Source organism: Castanea sativa, chromosome 8, assembly GCF_040712315.1.
Source record: "Castanea sativa cultivar Marrone di Chiusa Pesio chromosome 8, ASM4071231v1".
NCBI lineage: Eukaryota > Viridiplantae > Streptophyta > Magnoliopsida > Fagales > Fagaceae > Castanea > Castanea sativa.
The window spans coordinates 4,488,662-4,499,161 of NC_134020.1; positions in this window are offsets into that span (position 1 = coordinate 4,488,662).

Below are 10,500 nucleotides of genomic sequence, written 5' to 3' on the forward strand. Positions count from 1 at the left end.
GCTAAGTTACTGCAAGGAAAGTAAAGGTAAGTCATGCATTCACAATGTACATGCATGGTTGGGTTTGATGATATAATTATAATCTTAATACCTTGGATGATGACATGTTTTGTTGGCTTTTTTTTTACCTTTGATTTTGATGCTCACATGTTTCATCCTTGGATGGATATGATGATATGATAATAGGGTTTTGTGATAAAGCATGATTAGATGTATGCTAGGGTTTGTAATGAAACATGATTAGATGTATGATTAGGGTTTGTGTTGTGATGAATGCCTTAATGCCATGACATGTATGCTAGATGAATGATAGGTTGTTTGCCAGATGAATGTTAGGGTATGCCATGATAGATGTATGATTAGGGATGATTGATGCCATGTTGATTGTTTAGATGCATGTTAGTGTGTGTGTGAGTAAGATACAAATGTTGAGTATGCCTTTAATAGAGTTAAGACATAAGGCACAATGATGGGAAGCCAACCTTAGGGTTGAGCGGTTTTGGGTGCCTTACACCTTCCTAAGACTGTACCTTAACTCCAAGCTCATGGTAGTAAGATCAAAAGGACCTTCCTCAAAAGGACGCTATATATATGCTTCCTAGGCCATTGCAAAAACTAAGTGGTGACTCTAAATGACCCTTGTTGTGTCCACAATGGCCACTCCATTGGGGATTGTGAGTTTAATTCCTATGTGTCTTATGTCTTAACCTTAATAAAGGCTTATTCAATACTTGTTGCACACACAAATCACTTGGTTCTATTGTCCCTTTACCTCAGTTGGTGATGAGTGGGAAGATGGAAGGCTCCATTTAAGCCCAAGTCTTTCGAATTTCATCCCACTAACTCATAAAGTGTGTCATTGCCTATGATGGGCTTTAAGTACATTAACGGTTTTCCATCAATCCACAAAAGTCCACTTAGGCCCTCAGTTGGAATCATGGCCCACCCAGTTGGAATCATGGCCCACCTAATTGTGAGTGACCTACTTATCTAACCCTTTAGTCTTAGGAAAGCTTACCCACACTTAGAGAGATCCTAGACCCCATCAAAAGAGGATACCCTTTATATATCCCTTGTTTGTTCAACCATATATCTTGTGCTCACCTAATTCCAAAAGAACAAATGAAAGATGTAAAATTGGAAGGATGACCCTAAAGCTATGGAATACCCTAAGACAAATGAAACAAAAGAAAAGAAGTTCTCACATGTAAGAGTCTTGTCCATAAATCTAAAGGGTATATCTTGACTTGAAAGTTTCATAAGACCATAGCCTAATTGCTATCATAAGCCCAAATCAAAAAACCCTTTTGAAAAAGAGGACTTTAGGCCTAGGATAACAAGTATGCTATGGACTTAGCATCCAAAATCCTACAAAGTCAATATGGATTTCCCTAATCTTGGGCCTCTTTGTTGTATGCCTAGGCCCAAAATGATGAGAACATCATGGACCTTAAGAGGAAGGCTACAGTATATTCTAGCTTAAGGGCTACTTCAAAACAAAAAAAAAAACAAAAAACAAAAAAAGAATGTTAATGAAAAAGGAAGAGCCCAAAGGTGATGAATATATTGTAGGCCCGTGAGAGTAAGATGTGAGCATTATTGGAAATGGACCAAAGCCTAATAAAATAAAGGGGTAGGGTCCATGAGAGGAAAATGAGTGACTTTGTAATTGGGCCTTCATTAAAATGGACCTAAAAGATTTTTCTAAGAACATCTAAAAATAAAGAACCCTTTTAAATGGGACATGGATTTAATGAAAAATGGACTTCTTTTTAGGCACCATTATAGCACCAAAGTCATGAAAACACTGATGAAAAATATGCATGTTTGTATCGCATACAAACCATATGCAGTGGTAAAACAATAGATCTATTTCATTCATAAATATTAACATGTACTATGTAAGTTTCAGAATTTGATAACAAGAGAGTGTATCTTGGAGCGGTGAATTTCAAAACCGAAGATCAGAAGCACTTGAGAACACTTTCAATCTTCACTCCAATTCCACTAATGCCCAAGATGTGTGGTCTCTCAATCAGTTCCAAAAGGAGAATTTCAAAAAGTGTCTAACACTTTTTGCACCACTTCGCAATAGCTCTTACAAAATTCTCTACTGAAAAATATGTATGTTTCTCCCTTTGTATCTAACTGATTATCTAATTGGGCTGGCCTTTTGGGCCTTTCCAATTGGGCTTAAGTGTGTGGCTTGAAGTGGGACCAAAAGGGACCAATAAGACACTAGCTCCAATGGGCCTTGAGCTTTTCTGTCAACTCTTGACAAGTCCAAAGTTACCATTAACTATATTTAATATCATTATATAAATATAGTTGTACTCTAGGCCTTATTTATAAATTATATCCCAAGACTTTATTGTACATGCAACCATTTCATAAAATATTCGTAGTAACACAAAGTCATGGATGTAGACTGCCACTTTGTAAATTACTACGTCTTATTCTTGAGTACCCGATTTAATCCTTTAAGTTATTCATCATATATTTATGAAATCCAATTTCATAAATATATACTCTAGTAACAATTTACTAGACTAGTTAGGCCTAACATTCTAAATAACAAACCCATTAAACTTATCTCAAGGGAATATTTTGTATCTCCGTTAAGAGACTATGAATTCCATCTTGAGAATATATGTTCCATCAACACTAAATGCGGTTGCCCAACATACTGAAGTTTTGATCGTATCTTTAGACCTCAGTCCTGATATATCAAAGCAACCTACACCTCATGATCAGGTTCATTATTCTCTCAGGATTAAGAGTTCATGTAAATATAAGTCGTGAGTTTATTATTCATTTGACAGTCGTTAGGAGAATAATAAATCTCACACCGGTCTAGTTCAATATGTTTTAACTCTAAAAACATATCAACTAGAAATCTCTATTTCTATGATCAAGACAAATCATCTTAGTTGATATGTTATAGTCTTTGTAGATGAAATGCCCAATTTCATCACCGACTACAAACTACAATTCTGAGTTTACAAAGAACTTGTGATTTATATCTTCTGTGACTTTTCACATAAATCACATACAATGCATCTCATGGACTATATGATAATGTCTCCATATTCATGTTACCATTATTTTAGATAATAATAAAACAAACTTTATTAATCGTAACATTAAGTCATACATAATGTCATACATAATAACATACATAGCATCATACAACAGGATTTAAAAGCACAAATCCTAACAATCTCCCACTTGCCCTAAAGACTATTGTGCACTAATCTAACTCCCGTTTCCTCCAAATGTGACTCAAAAGTCCTTTGGGGCAAGGCTTTGGTAAAGGGATCCGCTAGATTCTTTGCAATATCAATCTTTGCTACTATCACATCTCCACGAGTAACAATGTCTCGAATGATGTGATACTTTCTTTCTATGTGCTTTCCTTTCTTGTGATTCCTTGGATCTTTGGATTGTGCAACCACTTTATTATTGTCGCAGAACAATTTAATAGGAACTTGCTCAATTCTCATAACACTAAGATCAGAAAGGAATTTCTTGAGCCAAACAACCTCCTTTGCTGCCTCACAAACAGCAACATATTCGGCTTCCATGGTGGAGTCGACAATACAAGATTGCTTAACACTCCTCCAACTCATGGCTCCGCCTCCCAAGGTGAAAACACATCTCGACGTGGATTTTCTGAAATCTAGATCTGACTGAAAATTTGAATCTGTATAGCCAATGGGAATCAAATCCTCACAACGGTAAACAAGCATATAATCTCTCATTCTCCGTAGATATTTGAGAATATGTTTTACAGCTTGCCAATGTTTAGGTCCTGGATTTGATTGATATCGGCTGACCATACCAACTGAATAACAAATATCCGGTCTAGTACAAAGCATGGCATACATGAGACTTCCTACCGCAGAAGCATAAGGAACCTGTCTCATCATGTTTTCTTCCTCTTGAGTCTTAGGCCTTTGGTTATCAGACAAAAGAACTCCATGTCTAAAAGGAAGTAATCCTTTCTTGGAGTTTGCATGCTAAACCGCTCTAGAACCTTATCTATATATCCAGCTTGTGACAAACCTAACAGCATATTCTTTCGATCTCGCCAAAGCTTGATCCCTAGAATATAGTTAGCTTTGCCCAAGTCCTTCATATCAAATTGGCTTGACAACCAAACTTTAACCGATAACATTACCCCTACATCATTTCCAATGAGTAGAATGTCATCAACATAAAGCACTAGGAACATTACTACTTTATCTTGATGTCTATTTTACACACATGGTTCATCAAAATTTTGTTCAAAACCAAATGATTTGATTGCCTGATCAAATCTGATGTTCCATGACCTAGATGCTTGCTTAAGTCCATAAATGGACATTTTCAACTTGCATACCATATGCTCTTGGTTCTTTGCTATGAAACCTTCCAGTTGCAACATATAGATTTCTTCTTCAAGATTGCCATTAAGAAATGCAGTCTTGACATCTATTTGCCAAATCTCATAATCGTAATGAGCAGCAATAGATAAGAAAATTCTAATAGATTTAAGCATGGCTATTGGTGAAAAAGTTTCATCATAGTCAATGCCTTCTTTTTGTGTATAACCTTTCGCCACTAGTCTTGCTTTAAAGGTTTCAACCTTTCTATCTATCCCTCTCTTCCTCTTGTAAACCCATTTGCAACCAACAGGTTTAATGACGTTAGGCGCCTCTACAAGATCCCAAACTTGATTGGAATACATCGAATCTAATTCAGATTTCATAACTTGGACCCAATGATGTGCATCTATATAATTTATTGCTTCATTGTAAGTGTAGGGATCCGATTCAGCCTCTTTTGAGATAACTTCATAAGTTTCTCCCAAACCTATAAATCTCACAGGAGGCCGAACAATTCTCCCACTACGACGAGGCACCTGTGTACTAAATATCTCATGAGTAGTATCTTGTGGTGTATCTAATACATCCACATCATCCCTAACTTCATCCATTGGTTGTTTAACTACAGGTTCATTCATTTCAGTTAAGACAACTTTACTTCTAGGAGTAAAATTATTCATATAGTCATTTTCTAAAAATTTAGCATTTGTGCTAACAAACACTTTATTATCCTTATGACTATAAAAATAAACCTCCAATTGTTCCTTTTGGATACCCTACAAAGAAAACCACTTCTATTTTAGACTGTAACTTGTCAGACTTTTCTTTTAACACATGTGCCGGACAACCCCAAATATGGAGATGTCTCATACTAGGCTTATGCCCGTTCCATAACTCCACAGGTGTTTTAGGAACAGACTTTGAAGGTACTAAATTCAGAAGATACATTGCAGTACTTAAAGCATATCCCCAAAAGAAAATTGGTAGAGTTGAATAATTCATCTTGGATCTAACCATATCTAAAAGAGTTTTATTCCTTCTTTCTGCTACACCATTTTGTTGTGGAGTTCCAGCTGCAGTCAACTGGGATATAATCCCATTTTCAGTCAAGTAATTCTTGAAGTTTCCAAGAAGATATTTTCCACCTCGATCAGATCGAATGGCTTTTATACGTTTACCCAATTGATTCTCAACTTCAACCCTAAACTCTTTGAACTTGTCAAAAGCTTCGGACTTCCGTTTCATTAGGTACACATAACCAAATCTAGAGTAATCATCAGTGAAGGTGATGAAATACTCATAACCACCTCTTGCTTGGATTGACATAGGACCACATACATCTGAATGTACTAGTTCTAACGAATCTTGGGCTCTTCTACCTTTTGCATTAAAAGGTCGTTTGGTCATTTTACCTTCCAAACAAGATTCATAAACTGAAAATTCATCAAAGTCCATGGGCTATAAAAGCCCATCTTTGATTAGTCTTTGAATCCTATTTGAATTAATATGACCCAAACACAAGTGCCAAAGATATGCTTCACTAGTAGAAGGAAACTTTCTCTTTAATGATTTTACATGAGAGTTATTATCTAATTCAGAATTGTATAATTCATGCTTATCAGGAGTTAAAATATAAAGACCATCCACAATATTTCCAGAACAGATAAATATTTTATCCTTCTTTATTACAACATTGTCTTTCAAGATAATACAATACCCATGTTTACCTAAATAAGTTGCAGAAATTAAATTCCTACGAACATTAGGTACAAACAGACAGTCTTCCAATATTAAAACTCTAGACTCAAAACATAAATTAACAACACCAACAGCTACAACTAGAACTCTACTCTCATCTGCTAAGGTAAGAAACAATTCTCCTTCATTCAGCTTTCTGGTCTCTTGGAACCCCTGCAAAGAATTGCAGATATGATTAGTATAACCTGAATCCATACACCAGGAATCTGTGGGATTCTGTACCAAACATATTTCAAAAAGAAAAGAACTTTTCATACCCTTGTTCTTGGCAGCTTTAAACTTTGGACAATTCCTCTTCCAATGTCCTTTCTCACCACAATGGAAATACTTTCCTTTGAGCTTCTTTCCTTTGTCAGCAACCCCTAAGGCAATTTGCTTACCTTCTTGCTTAGTGAAGTCCTTCTTCTTCTTGTTGTTACCCTTACCTTTCGACTTAGGTTGAGAAGTAGAAGCTTCACCAACATTGGCTTTAACACTAGAAGTACCAAGGATGCCTTCTGCCACCACTAACTCATTCATTAATTCAGATAAAGAATAAATCTTTTTGTTCATATTATAATTCAGTCAGAATTCCTTAAATGATTCTGGTAGTGACTGGAGTATCATATCCACTTGGGATTCTTCATTAATGTCAACACCTAAAACCTCTAATGTATTCAGATTAGAGATCATTGTAAGACAATACTCTCTCACTGAACTACCTTCAGCCATTTTGGTATTATAAATTTGCCTCATGGTTTCTTGCCTTGCTAAATGACTTTGCTCACCAAACATCTCCTTCAGACTATACATAATGTTCGAAGCTAGTTCTACATCCTGCATTTGATGCTGTAGAACATTTGAGATAGATGTTAGGATATAGCACTTGGTCATTTCATTAGATTTTTGCCAATGATCATATCGCTGTTTTTCTCAAAATGAGCATCTAATGAAGGAAAACTAGGACATAGTTGAGTAAGCACATATTTGTGCTCTTCAGCAATTAAAACAATGTCCAATTTTCTTTTCCAGTTAACATAGTTAGATCCAGTCAGTTTTTTTTGATTAAGAATAGAAACAAGTGGGCTAAATGATGCCATGTTCAAATCTGAAAATAATAAACATGAATATAATAAGTAAACTGGACATTATCAATTTAGCATATAAACATATAGTATGAAACCTTAATGAAACCATAACATAATATATGAAACGACAACCCAATCCCATATTCAATATCCCTCAGCATAGAGTGATCATTAAATACTATGATTGATTGAGAACTATTCTCATTATTAGTGCTATCATGATAACTCTTATCAAACACTAATAATATGCCGTTTTTAAAATTTAGCCTCTAAGTAATAATAGTAAGAACTCAGCATAGAGGATACTATAATACTTAGTCTAGTGTATACTATTGTCTAGAATCATGTGTAACCACATTTCACCCCTTTAACAGACTTATTTTGTAGTACCATGATAAAACACCCTCCGCATGGAATGCAAAGCTCGAAGCTAAGACAAGGCGTTTGATCAAACCACTATAAACCAAGAAATCCAATTTTGTAGGACCATGAAATAAATACTCTCCGCATGGAATGCTAAGCTCAAGGCAAAGACAAAGTATATATTTTACACTACTATGAATCAACAATGGAGGCTGTGAGATCCAACCCTTGTATCTCTCTCCCACTAGATGTTTTAAGATAAAGGTTTTTAAATTTAAATCATGCATAAACTAATTACACATTGCCTTGCTCTTTATATATGTAAAAACACTTAGAAAAAATTCTGAATCCATAGTCCTCGATCGATCGAGAAAAGTTCTGGTTGCTCAATTGATCCTCGACAGATTATCGATCGATCGAGAATAAGTTCTACGAAGCTCGATAGATCCTCGACAAATCCTCGATCGATCGAGAAATCTTCTGTCATCTCGATAGATGCTCGACAGATCCTCGATCAATCGAGCGTCGCAAAATTGAATTTTCCAAAATTTTTATAAGACAGTTTTTCTACGTTTTCATGTACAAAACAGCCAACATATGATCATAATGAACATTAATTGATATCAAAACTGAATTACATTGATGCTATAGCCTTAAAGTTCAGTTTAACATACTTAAACTCAAAATTAAACAACATCATAACATCAATATCAGTTTTATCAAACAATAATTTCAACAACTATGCAGAAAACTATTTTCTAACAACATGAAACTATTGTCAACAATTCTAAAACTCAAAACATGTTAAACAGATACAAAATGAAGACCGTTCTGATACCATTTGATGAAACATATGCATGTTTGTATCGCATACAAAACATACGCAGCTAAAAAACAACGGATCTACTTCATTCATAAATATTAACATGTACTATGTAAGTTTCAGAATTTGAGAACAAGAGAGTGTACCTTGGAGCGGTGAATTTCAAAACCGAAGATCAGAAGTACTTGGGAACACTTTCAATCTTCACTCCAATTCCACTAACGCCCAAGATGTGTGGTCTCTCAATCAGTTCCAAAAGGAGAATGTGAAAAAGTGTCTAACACTTTTTGCACCACTTCACAATAGTTCTTACAAAATTCTCTACCGAAAAATCTGTATGTTTCTCCCTTTGTATCTAACTGATTATCTAATTGGGTTGACCTTTTGGGCCTTTCCAATTGGGCTTAAGTGTGTGGCTTGGAGTGAGACCAAAAGGGACCAATAAGACACTAGCTCCAATAGGCCTTGGGCTTTTCTGTCAACTCTTGACAAGTCCAAAGCTACCATTAACTATATTTAATACCACTATATAAATATAGTTGTACTCTAGGCCTTATTTATAAATTATATCCCAAGACTTTATTGTACATGCAACCCCTTCATAAAATATTCGTAGTAACACAAAGTCATGAATGTAGATTGCCACTTTGTAAATTACTACATCTTATCCTTGAGTACCCGGTTTAATCCTCTAAGTTATTCATCATATATTTATGAAATCCAATTTCATAAATATATACTCTAGTAACTATTTACTAAAGTAGTTAGGCCTAACATTCTGAATAACAAACTCATTAAACTTATCTCAAGGGAATATTTTGTATCTCCGTTAAAAGACTATGAATTCCATCTTGAGAATATATGTTCCATCAACACTAAATGTGGTTGCCCAACATACTGAGGCTTTGATCGTATCTTTAGACCTCACTCCTAATATATCAAAGCAATTTACACCTCATGATCAGGTCTATTATTCTCTCAGGGTTAAAAGTTTATGTAAATACAAGTCGTAAGTTTATTATTCATTTGACAGTCGTTAGGAGAATAATAAATCTCACACTGGTCCAGTTCAATATGTTTTAACTCTTAAAACATATCAACTAGAAATCTATATTTCTATGATCAAGACAAATCATCTTAGTTGATATGTTATAGTCTTCGTAGATGAAATGCCCAATTTCATCACCGACTATGAACTACAATTCTGAATTTACAAAGAACTTGTGATTTATATCTTCTGTGACTTTTTACATAAATCACATATTATGCATCTCATGGACTATATGATAATGTCCCAATATTCATGTTGCCATTATTTTAGATAATAATAAAACAACTTTATTAATTATAACATTAAGGGGAAATTACACTTTACCACCCTAAATTATACACCAGATTACACTTTGCACCTTAAACTATTCGAATGCACACTTTGCACCTTAAACTATCACTCTTATCACACTTTGCACCCCAATGTTACTTTTACAATTAAGTTAGATAGAAATTAATAGCACATGACTTGCACATGATTTCTGCTTAGGTGGCACAATGTTTAAAGACCAAAACACCCATTTCACAAACAATAAAAAACAAATGCTTATTTCTTTTTTTCTCGTCATTTTTTTCAGGTCTTTCTCTTTCTTGCGTCTTCCCCTCTCTCTGGTCCAATAACTCTTCTCCTCTTTCTCATTGTTCAGTTGCTCGTTTCCTCAAATCAAAAATACAAGTTATCTCTAAGCCCAACAAAGTTGGACCCTTTCTAAGCACAGTAGTTGATGAAACTATATCACCTTCCATGGCTGCCTTACATCTGAATTTCCGTAATGGCCAGATAGTAGCTGAAGCATTATAGAAAAACATCCAAAACATATTGTTCAGCAGATTACTAGTCAACCAGGTAGATACCAAAGCATTAATGAGTTTAGGAATCAAGTTAACCACTAGGACTGTTAATACATGAACCAAGTTCTCCCTACTTCTATGTTCTTTTTGTGTTACTAATCGGCCTTCCTTTTAGGCGTGTTTATTCATTACTTAAATAGCATTAACCAAGTTTTCCCTTCTTCTATCTTAATTTATGATTCAAAATTTTGTTTTCATCACAACTTGATTAGTTGTATAG